This window comes from Palaemon carinicauda, chromosome 35, assembly GCF_036898095.1.
Source record: "Palaemon carinicauda isolate YSFRI2023 chromosome 35, ASM3689809v2, whole genome shotgun sequence".
Lineage (NCBI taxonomy): Eukaryota > Metazoa > Arthropoda > Malacostraca > Decapoda > Palaemonidae > Palaemon > Palaemon carinicauda.
Window position 1 is genome coordinate 27,793,906 of NC_090759.1, and position 20,000 is coordinate 27,813,905.

The 20,000-nt window shown below is 33.0% G+C and overlaps 1 protein-coding gene across 1 annotated transcript in view; it reads left to right on the plus strand.

Moving 5' to 3' along the window:
• The first annotated feature begins 369 nt into the window (after window positions 1-369).
• LOC137627202 (lipase member K-like) overlaps window positions 370-20,000 on the plus strand; it is a 173,625-nt gene continuing 153,994 nt past the window's right edge. Inside the window, exon 1 of the mRNA XM_068358282.1 lies at window positions 370-494. The gene's annotated coding sequence lies outside the window, so the exon portion shown is untranslated. The remainder of the gene's footprint in view (window positions 495-20,000) is intronic.

Below are 20,000 nucleotides of genomic sequence, written 5' to 3' on the forward strand. Positions count from 1 at the left end.
AAAAATTATCTGAAAAAGTTCTTTAATTGCTATATTTGCAAAGCAAATATTGAAGATCAATTTGCATAATTAGTACCGAATCATATTAACTTACTTTCTTTACATATGTATATTTTTTGTTTGATTTAGTTTTTACAAATCAAAAACATGATCTCGTTAAGTTACAGAGCGGCAGCTATCAGGGCTGCCAAACGTACGAAGCTTACTCTCCGGTCAATTTTCTGAGAGTAAATCGTTTCAGCTTTCCAATATATATTAATAATGATTTTAAGATATCAAATCTAGTTTCCTCCAGATATCACAATCGGTAAGAGAAAGTCTTATCAAACCAGACCACTTTCTCTTTTTTTCGCGCGGTATGACAACAGAGAAACTTTCTTCCATACAAAAGAAGAAAGTTCAGTGAGGTTTATCTAGTGAGTTAAAACGCATCTGAACTTCTGTAACTGGTGTATGTGCTTATATCGTTTAAGGAAGACGTGACTGGAAGAATAGTAAGTTCAGATAATTCATTTGCATTAGTCTATATATATATATATATATATATATATATATATATATATATATATATATATATATATATATATATATATACTGTATATATACAGTATATTTATATGTATATATATGTATATGCATATATATATGTATATATATATATATATATATATATATATATATATATATATATATATATATATATATATATATATATGTGTGTGTGTGTGTGTATGTATTAAGTATAATATATGTATATATAATCACGTTTATATGTAAATAATGTATAAAGGTTTTAAGTATAAACTTTATTTCTTTGAATTAACAAGCATTTTCATTCTGCTGTGTTCTGAAAGGTGAAGTCTTGACGACAAATTCAGTTTCCCAGTTATGCCATGAACATTGGAAACCAAAAGTTATTTGCCGGTTAATTTTAAGGTTTTTATACTAGTGTCGTTAAGTAGAATTAAGTATGCATTGTTGGTATTTATTCAGGTATATGAACTCGCAAAGTAGGCCTAGGCATCCACGTAATACAAATTCCACATTTGTAGATTACTTTACTTTAAAGGGCTGTTTTTTTCTGATCCTATACTGCAGGGGAATCCTTCTCTCTACAGGACGTCTCTTCATTTTATCATGTTTGTTCGAAAGCATTCAACATTCCACACAGCATATTGCTGTCAAAGCACTCACACTAGTATTTGTTCTCGAAGGTTTGTAAACTGTTGTTTTGTGCATAAAGTTTATTTCAACAGACTGTATATTTACATAGCCACAATTTATGACATCCTTAGTATCAATGATGAGTATTTTCTGCTAGTCTTTCCAATTCCAAGTCATAAGCTTTGCAATTTCGTGAATTTACGATGTGGTCATTTGGTTAAACTTAGTAAATAACTTATTGAGATAACGAAAGTGACAATTGCATATATGTATAAACTAAAACAGAAAAACTAATACATGGCATTTTTTAGAAATTGCAAGGCCGGTCATCAGTGAGAGGAAAAAAAAATCAGAATCGGGTAACTCTTCTATCGTAGGCCGGTGTTGTGTAGTCGATTCACCATAACACAACACTTGACATTTCCTTGTTTTCTTTCCTCGCTGGGTTATTTTTCCTTGTCGGTGCCCTTGGGCTTATGGCATCCTGCTTTTTCCAACTGGGGTTGTAGCTTGGCTAATGATAATTATAATAATGATATTAAGGTAGACTACCTTGCAGCTAACTATTGTATCTGGTGATTAAGTTGGAAATAGGCTGTTAATGATCCAATGAGGCAATTTAACTGTTTTATAATACTTTTTGAGGTAATCTTAATATTTAACAATTGTGATCTCACTGAAAACCTTTATTTTATTTCTTTAACCCCATTTTAACAATTTTGAAAAATAGCTATTTTTAGAAATTTCATGTCATCAAATTTCATAATTATTTACCCAAGCTTACTTTATATTACTGTAACCTTTCGCATTTGAGTTAAGTGGAAAATTGAAAGTTTTATTATTTTCGTGAATTGTAAAAAGTCCTTAATGGTAACTTGCCTAATGGAAGAATTGGTAATTCATACGGATATTATTAATAAAAATAAATTCAAGACTATTTTTTATTGCTTGCTCAGTTCGTGTAATGTGGCACTGTACATTATTCTGAAATCTAGGATTACATTAATGTAATTATTTCGACAATAATTGAAAATATAAACATGCACCAGGTTCGTGTCAGTAGCAGGGTGTTGAATGAATTTTATGGCCGATATAAATCACTTCGTAACTTTGATGTTCATGGAGCCATCACACTCCCTTTGAGTATGCAACCGAAACTAGTCAAATAAAAACGTTTATAGGTTATGCGTCTCAGGCCAAGTCAACTCAGGCATTATAACAAACATATTGGAATAGGTAAATGTGTTTATTGTAAATTGGGCCTATTATTATTATTATTATTATTATTATTATTACTTGCTAAGCTACAACCCTAGTTGGAAAAGCAGGATGCTATAAGCCCAATGGCTCCAATAGGGAAAAATAAGTGAGACAAGCAAACAAGGAATAAATGAAATATCCTGAGAACAGAAACAACATTGAAATAAACATTTCCTGTATAAACTAAAGAGACTTTAACATAACAAGAGGAAGAGAAATAAGATAGAATTGTGTGGCCGAGTGTACACTCAAACTAGAGTACTATAACCCAAGAAAGTGGAAGACCATGGTACAAAGGCTCTGGCATTACCCAAGACTAGAGAACAATGGTTTGATTTCTGAGTATCCTTCTCCTAGATGAGCTGCTTACCATAGCTAAACAGTCTCTTCTACCCTTACCAAGAGGAAAGTGGCTATATTGCAATAGGTAAATGTGATTGTGGTAGGTCTAGCCTAGACTAAGGCTCTGACCCTGCCGATTACAGCCCTGTTAACATAACTCTTATTTCACGAAAATTTGTTTACGTTTTGCAAAACGTCCATATAGATATGCTTATGGTAATCAAATATTCCCTAGTTTGCAGTTTGAGTTTTAATTTCCAATGTTGTACAGAAATTATTTAATTGGGGCCAGGAAGTTCATATGATTGGCTTTGATATTATTATTATTATTAATATTATCATTATTATTATCTGTAGCTAAGCTATAACACTACTTTGGAAAGCATGGTTCTATAAAACCTATGACTCCCTAACGGGGAACAATAGTCCTGTGGAAATAAATAAACATTATGAGAGTAATGAATGAGAAATATGAAATATCTTAAGATCAGTAACAACGTTGAAATACATCTGTCACTTAGTTTCGTTAGGGTGCTGAGGCCTTTATTTTGAAACTTCAACAGACGAGAATAGGTGGGTCTTTTATTATTATTATTATTATTATTAGCCAAGCTATAACCCTAGTTGGAAAAGCGAGATGTTATAAGCCCAAGGGCTCTAATAGGGAAAAATAGCCCAGTGAGGTAAGGAAATAAATGAATGATTAATGAATTTTATGTAATAGATTGTAAATAGCAATTGTTAATGCGCCACGTAGTTAATAAAGGAAAGTAATATCCGTGGTCTTCGGGCATTTATTTGTTATAATATACATGACGTGTGGTTTGAACTATAAATAAAAAAAAAAAACATATTGCATAAGCAAATTTTACTCTCGCCATCAATTTCATTTACTGAATGTAGACCAAGAGATAAAGGGTCGTAAATATCCGTAAACCTTTTTATAACCACCTAAAAAGTTTTGTATTGTGTTATGTTAAATATATCCCTATGCAATATGTATATTTCATTCCATACACCATGATTTATTGATTCACACATCGTTATTTTCTCTAAATATAATTACTACGTTGTTGCTCGGTATCTTGAAGGGTAAAAAAAAAAAAGTTCAATTTTTTCCCTTCTTGTCTGGTGTGAGTTATTATTATTATTACTAGCCAAGCTACAACCCTAGTAGGAAAAGCAAGATGCTATAAGCCCAAGGGCTCCAACAGGGAAAATAGTCCAGTGAGGAAAGGAAATAAATAAATGATGAGAAGAAATTAACAATATATCATTCTAAAAACAGTAACAGCGTCAAAACATATGTCCTACATAAACTATTAACAACGTCAAAAATTGATATGTCATAAACAAACTATTAAATGACTCGTGTCAGCCTGGTCAACATAAAAACATTAGATGAAGTTTTTGTTTTCAAATGTTAAGACAATGTGACATCCTAGGTCAGGTTATTAATAATAAAACCGGTTATAGGTAATTATGGTAAATAGTGAGCCATGCGTCTAGCCTGCGCAGCACATCCATGCTCTGCTTGTTAGAACAGAACAGTGATGTAATGTTAATTTGCCAGCGAAGTGAGCCATTTAAAGCCCATTTAAAGGACGTGATATAAATTATAGACAATTACGGTACTTTGATAATGACCCACATTATATGTCACAACTTTAGATAGAATAACATAGCACCAGTCACCCGTTGAGATACTACCACTTGAGAGTTATGGCGTCTTTTGACCTGCCAAAAAGTACTACATTGGATCCTTCTCTCTGGTTACGGTTCATTTTCCCATTGCCTACATATACACAGAATAGTCTGACCTATTTTTAACATATTCTCCTCCGTCCTCATACACCTGACAACACTGAGATTACCAAACAATTCTTCTTCACCCAAGGGGTTACTGCATTGTAATTGTTCAGTGGTCTCTTTCCTCTTGCTAAGGGTAGAAGAGAATCTCTAGCTATGGTAAGCAGCTCTTCTAGGAGAAGGACACTCCAAAATCAAACCATTGTTCTCCAGTCTTGGGTAGTGTCATAGTCTCTGTACCATGGTCTTACACTGTCTTGGGTTAGAGTTCTCTTCCTCTTGTTTTGTTATGTAAAGTTTATATAGTTTATAGAGGCGATATTTATTTTGATGTTACTCTTCTTAAAATATTTTATTTTTCCTTTTTCCCTTTCCTCACTGGGCTATTTTTCCTGTTGGAGTCCCTGGGCATAATTATAGCATCCTGCTTTTCCAACTAGGGTTGTAGCTTAGCAAGTAATAATAATAATAATAATAATAGAAATGAAGCGTTCAAAAACATCGAAAGACTGACTGTATGGCTGTAACATGCGTGTATTTACAAGAAACCAGTCTAACGGCCTGAGAAATCCAAGTAAAGAAATTAACGGTGTGCGATTTACTATATGGTGCATGGAATGATATATACATATAGCAAGATATATTCAATATAACAGATATTAAGAATACTTTAACTGGTGTTTACGACCTTCAGCATCAGCCACGTAGACCTATAGTTGCCGAAGCCCTTGCTAAATTAGCAAATGGTTGAACCCTAACAAAAGTCAAAAGTATGATTGTAAGTAGGTCAGGGACATCGGCTCCTCAATATCTTGATCTTTGCATTACCAGTTTCTAACTACATTACAACACGGTTGAAATTTTGTGTGATTCTTGATTGTAAATTTATTTTATTCATAAACACAAAAGGTCTGTTTATTCATAGATTGTAAAGAATATTGGCATATTGAGATTATTTAATCAATATATTGTTCTGATCTAGCTATAGTTTTTTTTTTATATTAATCTATTTAGCTACTGACTTATCGTAATTTGTTGGACAAACCTAGCGGTCTATTGAATTCCTTATTCCTGATCTTGTTATTAATCTCTCAGAGTTGTGCATTTAGTTTTTTTTTTCATGTTGCTTAAAAATTTTCATATATCTGAGCATCCTGTACGTAGTACTAGGTAATGTGGTATGCAGTTAATTCTAACAGTCTTACGTTCCCCATCATCAGATTCAATATTACAAAGTATTCAAGAAATTTTATTAGAGCTATGATTATATTGCAAAAAGATCTTTGTAATGTTTTAAAGGCCGCCCAGGAATGGCAGAGGCAAGGGACAATGACATTGCCCCATCAAGCAGGACAAATGCCTTATGACTGACCATATAATACACATGATCAGCACTCAGGCTCCATTTCAACCCAAGCTGACGACTCAGCAGATAAACCTATAGGCTTCCCCAAACCTCCCATCCTTAGCACATATAGAAGGTAAGGTTGCGCCGGTCTAAGGAACTATCGAGTTTGGGTGGGACCAAAACCCGCGCCTGGGGTATCACTAGTCAGAAACGTTACTATAATAGTAAGGCTACCACAAACCTGGTTCAGTAGTTTGAATAGGTGGAACTCCAGACGTCCAAAATAATTGCAAGTACTTTAATATTTTACAGATTGGCATAAGACGTTTCATAATCTATATATGAATTTTCTACAGATAGATTAACAATGTTACTGATCTTGGTTTATATTGCTTATTTTTTTCTCATTATAGTTTATTTGTTGTTTCTGTTTCCCCACCTCACTGGGCTACTTTCCCTGTTGGAGCCCTTGGGCTTGTAGCATCCTGCTTCATGCAATCCCTAACAGACGTTTTGAAGCATGCTACCCTGACCTTGCAGTGACCAGAGATGCGTTCGTTCTCTCTCTCTCTCTCTCTCTCTCTCTCTCTCTCTCTCTCTCTCTCTCTCTCTCTCACACACAATTGCTTCTTAGTAGGCAAAGAATGGCACATTTGATATTGTACTATATTTAAAACCATTTTTTATAAGTCGAATGACGTGCACACCAACAATACTCTTTATGTAATATACTCGTGTACTTAGTTGTACTTTTATTAAATGTGCATGGATGTACATTCACGTAATTCATGAGTCCGCCGTCATTCCCTCACAAAGGGATGAACGAAAGTCGAAAAATATTTAACAAATTATAACTTACTGCTATATTAAATTTAGGTGAGAGGTGATCATTTCGCTAGTGAATGTATCCAGTGGTCATGCATAAGAACACAATTGTCATTTTGTTAACAATTTTTAAATAAAAATGAATTGTCAAAGAATTTCTGTAAGAGTGGTATAGACTCTTTGAAGGTGGACTTCTCTCAGTATGATAGTGTATACCCTGATATAAGTCTAGTGTTTTGCGTGTAGTTGTCACTGAGGTAGATATAATGCATTAATAATAGTGGAATAAATATGATCGTTTGTGTGTTAATAATAAAGTGACTAGTATGACAATAGGAAGATAAAATGCTATGTGACCGAGACCAATAAATGATTCTGTAAAAGTACACAACTATCAACATGCAATATTTGGCATGGGTCGTAGTTATTTGTCTTCGGCTAGAATGGTTGTTTAAAATGGAAGTTTACAGTTTTATGTAACCGGGAATTACTGCAAATAGAAAAGAGCAACCAGCAAACCTTATAATGGAACCGTATCACCATGCTTTGGGAATTAATGATAATTTAATATTGCACGAAATTAGTCTCACAGTATCTTTTCACACCTGCTGCTCAGTTTAACATTACAGATTGTGTACACACAATCACCTGAAGGCAGATGTCTCCTCAGGTCATATAAAAAAAACAGATTCTTGTGTAACAGCTTATGTTGAACTTTCTTAACAGGACTTTCAGAGGTCATGACTTGCAAATTTGATATATATAGTCTCCTGTATTTCGGATACTGCAAATTTGATATATATATATATTCGCATGTGGTTCGGTTAATGTTGTTTTCAATACAACTAATTTTGGTATACGATAGATATACCAAATTGTGTTATAAACAGCAAGCGTTAGAATAAACTAGCAGATTTACCATTTCCTTATACGGCATGTCATCCTCAAGTATTCTTGCAAATCATGCACGTATCTTACTGTAAAGGTCGCCCAATGAATCCCTAAGTGAAAGGACGAGAGTGCTTGAAATCATTGTCTTTCACGAGTGCGACTAATCTCCGTTGAGCTGCATGACGTATGGGAAAATAAGGAATACACATTCACTTTCTCTGTTATGATGCTCCCAGGTTTCCAGGCAGGGTTTGGTGCCTGAAGCATAGTTGCCATCTCGTGCCACGTTATCAACTCCTGTTTTGGAGGGACGTTCACCAACGGGCAAATGACTTGAAAGATAATGTCACAGTTTGTTATAATGATAGTTTTATGTGAAGGATACTGCCACAGTTTATTTTATAATGTTTGTTTGACTTGAGAATACTGCCACAATTTATTTTATAATGATAGTTTGACTTGAAAATACTGCCACAATCTATTATATAATGATCGTTTGACTTGAAAGATACTACCAAAGTTTACTTTATAATGATTGTTTGACTGGAAAGATACTGCAACAATTTATTATATGATCGTTTGACTTGAAAGATACTGTCACAATTTACTTTATAATGGTCGTTGCATGACGAGAGAGAGAGAGAGAGAGAGAGAGAGAGAGAGAGAGAGAGAGAGAGAGAGAGAGAGAGAGAGAGAGAGAGAGAGAGAGAGTATTACTTTTCATCATGGCCTAATAAGATCTGAATTACACTTTCACTCGAGACGACTCCTTCAAATTATATTTGATTTCATACAGCTCGACGCTTCTCTTGTACAGGGACAGTTCTTCAAAATGGAAACCATATTATTAGAAAAAAAAATGTATAAATAGCAGTAGAATTTTGTCCAGTGCAACTAGTTGAACAGGATACAATTGCAATTACAAGTGAAATGAAAGTACGTAAGTAATTGAAGTTCTTAAGTTGTTTACTAAAATGCTGAGCCTATTGTGGAGAGGCAAGTCACCAGCCGGTTATCCGCTTCCCCAGCAAGACTGCCTCGCAGCTATTATTTGGTCTGTCCAGTTTTGTCGAGAACGGGTCTTTTCACTAGAAGGCATGGCGTTCCTAACACGTTCTCGACTTCTTACTGTTTGGTGTTTAAGATTAAGACTTTTCTTTATCAGCAAGAGGTCCAAATCTAGTTTACCAAGGAGATGGGATCATTTTTATGCACGTCATGTTACATCCCCTTTAGCCTTGTTGACCTCGGCAGTATACTTAGTCATTTGTAGTAGATTACAAAAATCACCAGTATATAATAGAGAAGTGTCTGGCTATATATATATATATATATATATATATATATATATATATATATATATATATATATATATATATATATATATATTTATATATATATTTATATATATATATATTTATATATATATATTTATATATATATATATATATATATATATATATATTTATATATATATATATATATATATATATATATATATATATATTTATATATATATATTTATATATATATATATATATATATATATATATATATATATTTATATATACTGTATATATATATATATATATATATATATATATATATATATATATATATATATATATATATATATATATATATATATATTGTTGTTAATTATTAATCCTTTAAAACGCTAACTTTTCATTTCCTCCTCTGACAATAACCCACCCCAGTAGACTCACTGCTTCCTATACTTACCCTGTTAGAGGACAATGCAATCAGTGTACCACACGAGTTGCGCTGTAGGTAAAATAAAAGGGTCTTTGCAGCATCCCTTCGGCCCAAACTACACCCACTTATCAGCCTTCTACTTTACCCCATTCCCTCTTCTTTTCTTCCTTCTTACTGTTTGATTCTAACTTTTACTTCCCTATGCGAAGTATGAACGGCTTACCTTACCCTATACTCATTTTTTTTTAATGGTGTGCATTTGCACTGACTCGCAGGTGTGCCCTTTTATCTCGGAAACGTTTCTTACCAGCTGATTGGTTAGAATGATTGTGTCCAACCAATCAGCGATTAGGAAACTTTTTCGAGCTAAAAGGGTACCTCCTGCGAGTCAGTACAAATGCGCCTCATTAAAAAAAATGATCATAGGTCTTGGGCATATGGTCCAAATTCATGCAGTTTTAAGTCATAATACCGTATGGAACACGCAGTAACTGGATAACTAGCATACTTTTCACCAAGCTACAATGACAAAATGTGTTTGCATAAGTACTTACTTTACTTTTACTTTTAGGTGTTTATTTCTCGCCCTCCATCAGACACTATGAGTCTGTTCAGGCGGGCCTTGGTGTGTGAAAATAATTTCCTTCTAGTTAATATTTTGCTCTGTATCTTTTCAGTTATTCGCTAGCATTTGTATTCAGGCTTAATAGTTTTCAGATCACTATTATAACACTTTCCAAAGAGATAAGTCTTTAGGTTTTTCTTGAAAGCTGCCACATTAAATCAAGGTCGCAGAAATCCACGCTTGATAAGCCTTGAGGACCTGGAACTAGGGTTTGGGGAGCCTGTAGTCTACCTGCTTAGTCATCAGCAGCCATTGCCTAACCCTTCCAGGTCTTGAGCGCTGATCACGTGTAGATATGGCCAGTCTCATGCCTATGGCATTGTACTGCTAGCCATGGCATTGTACTGCTAGCCATGACTTTGTCACTATTTCTTGCCCCTGCATAATTGTGTCCAAGCTGAACTAGCGTGAGGGCACTTTTTCCCATAGTAATCAATACGTAGTGGAGCACATACTGTACGTACATACTTGTAAATATTTATATCAACTGATAACATTAAAGGTAGGCTAATTTTAATCAAGACATTATTGTCTTATTGTTGTTTCAGATTGCCTGGCACTGGCTCTTGTACACTTGTAGCCCGTAGGTGTTTGGTTAGATTTATTTAGGTTTGTAGGTGATTTAGGATATGGGATAATCTACGACTTTATTTGTAGGTGGTTTGGGTTATGGTATAGGGATAATCAGCCACTTTTATTTATTGCCAATTCTGCTTTCTTTTTCTATATTTTAAGGGGCACCCGGCCTCTTTAGATCAAATGAAAAGGAAGAATGTGGCGGAGGGAAGGAAAGTATCCACCCTAAATAAACCCACTGGTTCCCGTCGTTTAGTGATTATTATTATTACTTACTTATTTTTAATAAGCTACAACCCTAATTGGAAAAACAGAATGCTATAAGCCCAGGGGCTCCAGCAGGGAAAATAGCCCACTGATGAAAGGAAACAAGGAAAAATGAAATATTTTAAGAAGAGTAACAACATTAAAATAAATATCTCCAATATAAAATATAATCACTGAAAAAACAAGAGGAAGATAAAAAAGATAGAATAGTGTGCCCGATTGTACCCTCAAGCAAGAGAACTCTAACTCAAGACAGTGGAAGATCATGATACAGAGGCTATTGCACTACCCAAGACTAGAGAACAATGGTTTGATTTTGGAGAGTCCTCCTAGAAGAGTTGCTTACCATAGCTATAGAGTCTCTTTGGAGAGAAAAATGTACAACCAAGGTCCTTTAAGTATACTCCGAGTCTATATTTAAAGGACCTTGAGTATGACAGTAAGTCCCGATGAGTAGGAGGGCTCTGAAAGTTGTAGGAAATGTTTAGTTTGAGATAACATCTGTAATATGTTCTCATCATTTATTTATATCCTTTTTTCCTTTCCTCACTGAGCTATTTTTCCCTGTTGGAGCCCTTGGGCTTATAGCATCTTGCTTTTCTAACTAGGGTTGTAGTTTGGCTAATACTACTACTACTACTGCTACTACTAGTACTACTACTACTACTGCTACTACTACTACTACTACTACTACTACTACTACTACTACTACTACTACTGCTACTACTACTACTACTAATAATAATAATAATGATGATGATAATAATAATTTATTATCAAAGCCTTTATTTAGCGCCATGATACAAATCAAACGACATTTGTAAGTATTGAAGGCATAAACATTGAAACTTATTTCACTTAAGTTATCTATATTGGTGCTCTCGTCATACCAGCCATGACTAATACCTCATGCAAACTGCTGTCAAGTTTGGGATTATCTATTTATTTATGTACTTCCTCTTTGAAAATCGTACCAGGTCTGTCCATCTTTCCTTTGGGATTAATCCTCGTTCCTTTCCTTGTATTTCCTCCGTCCTTCATTCCTTCTTCCTTTTTCTTTTATCTCCTTTTCCTGTTTTGTCTAAAGTTTTTAAACTATGGGAGGGGAAGACAAGGTAGTCAATATCGTTTCGAATATACCTGTATAACAGTTCCCGGTATTGTTCTCTCTCTCTCTCTCTCTCTCTCTCTCTCTCTCTCTCTCTCTCTCTCTCTCTCTCTCTCTCTCTCTCTCTCTCTCTCTAAAGGCTTGGAAATAAATGTGAAATATTTCATATGAATGGCTTACAAATAAATACTACAATACAGATTTATCAAGTTTTGAAGTAGAAAGATCACTGCACTGCTTTTGTTTAGGTTCAGAAGATGAGATCAACTTTGAAGACATAAAACAGAAATAAGTAGTTAAAGACAAAAAGAAATTCTATATATATATATATATCTATCTATCTATCTATATATATATATATATATATATATATATATATATATATATATATATATATATATATATATATATAATTAATTTCGGCCACTGTTTGCGTATAATGACAGATCCCTTTTTATTATAAGAGGCACATATAATAATGAATAAAACATTAATTTCGCAGATGGAAAATTTATTTTAAATATGTGAATAAGTCGCTACGATTAGCTAGCGACATTAAGGTTGTGATGATCAATACAACAAATTAATCCAGAAATTATTATTATTGTTATCATTATTATATTCCAGTTTTTAAGTTGTCCAGGCTGACATGAGTCCTTTTATAATTTTTATATATGTTTTGATGTTACTGTTTTTAAAATATTTTATTTTAATTGTTAATTACCTCTCGTATATAGTTCATTTGCTTATTTTCTCTCAATAGGCTATTTTTCCATGTTGGAGTCTTGGGGCTTATAACATCTTGCTTTTCCAACGGGATTTTAGCTTGGCTAATAATAATAATAATAATAATAATAATAATAATAATGGTAATGATGATGATAATAATAATAATGATGATGATAATCTATTGATATGATTACTACTAGCTAATCTGCAACCCTAGCTGGAAAAGCAGCATGCTCTAAGCCCAAGAGCTCCAACAGGGAAAATATAGCCCAGTGAGGAAAGGAAATAAGTTATAAAAGAAGCACTGAACAATTTATATAGCTCTTGCATCCACCAATTACTATTGGCATCAGTTTGTATCATTATCCAAGTCAAAATTCACTTCAAAATCAGATAAATTTGAAATTTCTTCTCGAAATAAAGAAAAACGCCATGAATGAACAAGTTCTGTACAATGTTTATTTTAAGATATTTCCTGAAAGTAAGAATAAAGTTCACTCCTATTAGATAAAATTCAACTTGTTATTGAGTTGAGTGATAACACTCGAGACCTAACTTTGCTACAGAAATATAAATAGACATTTGGCCAAAGGTCTCTAAAAGGAACTTTGATCCGATGAGGCTCTACACCGGAGGAGAGAGAGAGAGAGAGAGAGAGAGAGAGAGAGAGAGAGAGAGAGAGAGAGAGAGAGAGAGAGAGAGAGAGAGAGAGAGAGAGAGAGAACGGGTGGCGTAGTTTTCTCTACTCCATGAATCATTCAAGACTGCGATTTTGTTAGTTAAATTCTATCTCGTGCGTTTCTAGATGTTGTCACACGAAATTTATATATATATATATATATATATATATATATATATATATATATATATATTATATATATATATATATATATGTATATATATATGTATATGTATATATATATATATATATATATATATATATATATATATATATATGTATATATATATATGTGTCGATATACATACACACACATATATATATATATATATATATATATATATATATACACACAGTATATAAGTATATAATATACATAATCTAGAAAAGGGGACTTGTGTCAACCTTTTTAACGGAAAAACATTTGTATAAAGTTTAAACTTCTGTACAAAGTTTGTCTTCAATTTCGGTTGCAGTATAAACCCACTGAGCAACAGCTCCTAAGATGTATAGTTAATTTAAGTCAAATCTGATCTTTTACGTCTCCTGAGATGATAATCCTCTTGTTTCTCCAATTAAGCAAGTCTGCAATCATCATTGAACTAGAGTTTTACCTATGGTAATTTCACACATGCGAAGCCATGCTCCTTTTATTGATGTTGGCCAGGTTTTCATTCAAGAGAAAAACAAATACACACAAATACACGCACACACACATCATCGTCATCATCAGCCCTTTACTAGAACATTGCAGGATAAATGCCTCAGACAATCCCTTTCACTTGCTTCTGTTTATGGTCTTTCTATGCCAGTCTATACCAGAAAATTTCCTTGGTTCAGTAATCTATCGTCTTCTTTCCTTTCCCCTGCTTGTTTTGCGATTTTTAGGTACCCATTCTGTTATTCTTGATATCCATTTATCTGTCATTCGTTTTCTTACAAGTAGATAGTATATCTTCTGCTTTAGTTTGCTCTCTTTCTATCTCTTAGTGTTATTCTTATCATTATTTTTTCCATAGCTCTTTGAATTGTAACTAGCTTATTTTCTAAAGGTTGAATAAGGCTCCAAGTTTTTGATGCATAAGTTACTACTGGTAGGACTATCTCATTAAATACTTTTCTTTTTAGAGAAAGTGAAATTTTACCGATCATAATTTTATTTTGTGTACCAAATGCTTTCCATCCCATGCTTGTCCTTTTAATTTCGGTCTCATGGCCTTGGGAAACACCGTCTGTCTTGAGTACGTATATTCATTAACAATCTGTAAAGGTTCGCCTATAAACCTTATTTTTGTAACAACTTAGGATTTGCAGATGCCATGGTTCTGTTAAGTGAATCGTGCGATGAATTGCAAAAGATAATAGAAGATTTGAATAAAGCAGAAATGTAAGACTGATAAAGGGTATGAGTAAAATACACACACACACACACACACATATATATATATATATATATATATATATATATATATATATATATATATGTATGTATGTATATATATAATTTATTATTATCATTATTATTATTATTATTATTATTGTTATTATTATTATTATTATTACTAGCTAAGCTACAACCCTAGTTGGAAAAGCAAGATGCTATAAGCCCAAGGGGTCCAACAGGAAAAAATAGCCCGGTGAGGAAAGGGTATAAGCAAAATAAATAAACAATATAAAAATTAATGAGATATTGAAATAAAATATTTTAAAAACATTAACAACATTAAAACAGATATTTGATATATAGAATATAAAAGGACTTGTGTAAGCCTGTTCAACACACACACATACACACATTTTATATATATATATATATATATATATATATATATATATATATATATATATGTATATATATAATATATATATATATATATATATATATATATATATATATATATATATATGTATATATATAATATATATATATATATATATATATATATATATATATATGTGTGTGTGTGTGTGTGTGTGTGTACTATGTACTGTATATGCTTATACTTATACAATATATGAAACAATTTTTTGTTGTTTTGGAGTCCGAATTTCCCTTGATGACTAGCTCATAACATTGCTGATAGCACTTCGACTATCTCCGCGTCTGCCTGTCAAACATTTGAATGGCGGGTGTCTCGTGATAAGCGTTTTCTTCAATTGAGCGCAGCTGTGTAGTCTAGTCAGGCCATAGGGGCATACATAGCTGACGATTTATCACTTCGCAGTTCGCACTAGCTAGATTCTGCTATGACGCAAGATATGAAGGCCATGGTGTGGTAAGCTTTTAGTTTAGAAGCAACTTTCAACCGTATGCTATGAAGGCTTAACACGCAGCGTGTTTGCTTGTATAGTGTAGCGTTGAATGAGTATCAAGTTTGGAAATGTATGGTATTATTATTATTATCATCATTATTATTATTACTTACTTACTTACTTACTAAGCTATAACCCTAGTTAGAAAAGCAGGATGCTATAAACCCAGGATCACCAACAGGGACAATACCCCAGTGAAGAAAGAAAACACGGAAAAATTAAATATTTTAAGAGTAACATTAGAGTAAACATTCCCTTTATAAACTGTAAAAACTTAAAAAAAAAAAACAAGAGGAAGATAAATCAGATAGAATAGTGTGCCCGAGTGTACCCTCAAGCAAGAGAACTCTATATCAATTAAGAGAATTGAGTTGCAAATTTAATTGATGAAATCATACAAACTGATTTGCATGAACTTTGGAAGTAAAAAAAACATCTAATCATATTTTGTTAATGTACTTGCGATAAACAGTTTAAATCAATGCATTACCCTTTGAAATATATTGAGGATGTGTATGAAGTACATCCATATGCATTACCGGCTACCCACATATGTTTTGAATCGTTCAAGTTTTAATACATTGCGCATTTCCCGCCAAACGTAGCGAGTCGTCGAGTTTTGAAGCTCCGAGCATTTCCCGCCATAATTATACTGGCAGCAGCGAACGGTGCCTCACAGACAGGAGGCTGACGACAGAAATACGGATACTCTTATATAACGTTTATAATGCGTGGACATTGCCATAAGCATTTCGACAGATTCCATAGAATAAAGAAACCGTGGTATGAAACTAATTGACATATTACTACATTACATCGCAGAGAGAGAGAGAGAGAGAGAGAGAGAGAGAGAGAGAGAGAGAGAGAGAGAGAGAGAGAGAGAGTCGCGTAGTGACCTTGAGTACGTCGTAGTCTACACCCGTTGTGTTGTTCATTACCTCACGTGTGATCTTCATAGGAAGTTCTTAAAATGGAGTTCTTTTGGGTTCTTTTGGTTGTGGTTAACGCATGATTTCCCAAACTCCTTTGTACAATGGTAAAGGTTTTAGTTTCTATATTGAATATAGAAAAATATTTTGAAATTTGAATAGCAACTGTATCATATTTTTGTGTTATTTGGCTCATGCCAAAGGGAACAGAGAGCTACCACTAGACATTATTATTATTATTATTATTATTATTATTATTATTATTATTATTAACACTTGCTAAGCTACAACTCTAGTTGGAAAAGCAGGATGCTATAAGCCCTGGGGCACCAACAAGGAAAATAACCCAGTGAGGAAAGGAAACGAGGAAAAATAAAATTTTTAATGACAGTAACCGTATTAAAATAAATCTCTCCTATATAAACTATGAAAAACTCAACAAAGCAAGATGAAGAGAAACAAGACAGAACAGCGTGACATGACAAATTTTCTTCTTTTTCTTTCTTTCTTTTATTAGGAAATATACATTTATAGTTCTTACAATTTGGTGATAGTCAGGAAAATCTAGACCAGGAAAATGAGCGCCAGGATGGATGCTAATGAAAATAGATGACTGAAGATATAGACAATGAACCAGAAAAAAAAAAAAAACACATTGAAAACGTTGTCTTTTTATTTGATATTCTTAAATATTCGCAAAAATACTTCCATGTTGTTAATAGGAATAGTAATTCAATACAAAATATCAAAAGGTATCAAAAGTAATTGAAAGAATAGCAGTGGGATTCGTTATGTAGTAATGATTCAGAATGAAATCTAAGGCATTTCCTGTTATCCCAGCATTCGATCTTGTGGGTACTCAGGCACGGCCAGGGCGGATCTTTACAGGAAAGATCTGTTTTAGTGCATTAGATAGCAAAATGGATTTGATGGTTTGCGTGAGAATAATACACACATCTATATGTGTGTGTATATATATATATATATATATATATATATATATATATATATATATATATATTTATATATTCAAAATGGCATACATTTATATGTATATATACTGTATATATTTATACATATATATACCGGTATATATATATATATATATATATATATATATGTGTATATATATATATATATATATATATATATATATATATCTATCTATATATATATATATATATATATATATATATATATATATATATATATATATATATATTTTCATTTATCTTCATTTATATATGTATATGTAGAAATGTGTGTATATATATATATATATATATATATATATATATATATATATATATATATACATATATATATATACAATAGAAGTCGTCTCAAAGAAAAGGTGAACCACACAAGTTATAATTATAACAATCCTTCAACTAGTGAAATGTGGATGAGCCCTCCGTGCCATACAACTTCCCAACATTGAGAGTCTTGTCATATAATATCTAGAATGTTCATCAGCAACAGCGTCTTAAACCTTTCTATATACAGTCCTATTCAACCCTACCTTGCACTCATTCTTGTGCTTCTTTGATATCGAAGCTCTTCTTTTCCGATAGGTTTTTCATATGTGTCTATACCACTCATGCAGCTTCGTATCACTTCTGCATTATATTACATTTTCACCAACCTAGTTTCGTCTATTGTTTCCAAATAGCTGATCTATCTCTAAATACTCCTTTTTCCTCCTTTCACCTAAGCTATTAACCTACTACTTTTGTCTACTTCCTACACCAATTTTCCTGTCATTTCTTTTCGCACCACAAGTGTTATGCAAGCAGTTCATCTCAACGTCATCAACCATTTTTCCTTTCATTCACATTAAAAAAAAATCTTACCTCCATTTCATGAAAGATCATTAGTTTAACAATCTCTTTATACATTACCAACTCTGCTACCATGGGCGTCCCAAATCTTACCAATCTTTTGCACACATCCTACTGCCTTTCTTGCTTCTATTATGTGACTTGCCTCGTCTGCAATCTTACCTTCATTGGTTCTAAATTACTCCTGGATACGTATAGTAAGTATCATCTTCAATTCTTCCATCATCCATACTAGCTTTCATTACTCCCTGGTCACTTAAAACAATACTCCTCACATTTACTCTCCACTTTTATTTCTTACAGTTTTTCCTAACTGGCCTCAATCATCACAGTATCACCTGCTATTATCAATCATCCTACATAGCATTCGTAATTAATCTTTTTTTTATAAACTTCACACCTGTAACCTGACCTCTCGCATCTCTCATCAATGATGTTGAACAATCACCAGAGATATAACACGCCCTTGCGTCATACTTTTTCATACCAAGCCAGTCGCTATCCTGCCTAATTATCCATAAAAAACGCTCAAATACCTTCAATAATACTTTTAATTGCTCTCAACAATGTAGCCTATCTTTATCACATACTCTTAGTTCCCTACATTAATTCTATCAAGTTTTTTTTCCAAGTTCATGATTTCCTCATAAAATATTTTCTCGTTACATTTAAACTTCTGTTACAGTTTCATAATAAACACTTCATCCGGACTTCTTGTCTAAACCTCCACTGTTCTTATCCTATCAGTGCATCTGTCACTTGCCTTACTTTTTTAATGGAAACCCTATTATATACCTTCTCTTGTGTACTAAGTAATCTTATGCCTTGCCCTAGCCTTTTCTAGTTTTGCATCACTCGGTTATGCCTCTCATCTGTCGTCCACAGTCAATAATTTTTCAAAATGTAGCTCAATTAGCCGACGACTGCTTCCAGCATCTCTCTAATTAACCTATTCCAATTTCCATTTGTTCACAAGATCTCTCTGCATCTGATTCTCATAGAACAATTTTCTATTTTCTAAAGTTGCTATTTACATTCCCCCATCCGTTTAGATTATTTGTTAGCTATTTTATTTTTTATTCTATTTATTTTAGTGTTGTTACTGTTCCTAGAATATCTTAGTTTAGTTGTTAATTACTTCTCTTATTTAATTATTTCCTTTCCTCACTGGGGGTATTTTTCCTGTTGGAGCCCCTGGGCTTATAGCATCTTGCTTTTTCAACTAGGGTTGTAGCTTAGCAAGTAATAATACTAATAACAATAATAATAATAATGATGATGATAATGATATTATTATTATTATTATTTCCAAATAGCTTTGTTCTTCACTGCCTTATCCCTCCTCTTGTGTTTCACCACCAGCTATTCTTTATGTATCCATTTATCAATCACCCGTTTCCCTTTTGGTGCCAGTGACGCCAGAAGCGTGCAACCTTCCAGTTTTGCATTAGTTATTAAGGTGTAGTTCCAGACCCCTTCTTTCTTGAATCCAGCAGACGCCGGCACCCTTTTGTTGGTGCTTAGACGACTCGAGTGTCGAGTGAACCAGGAAACTAACCACAATGCTTTCTTGGATGT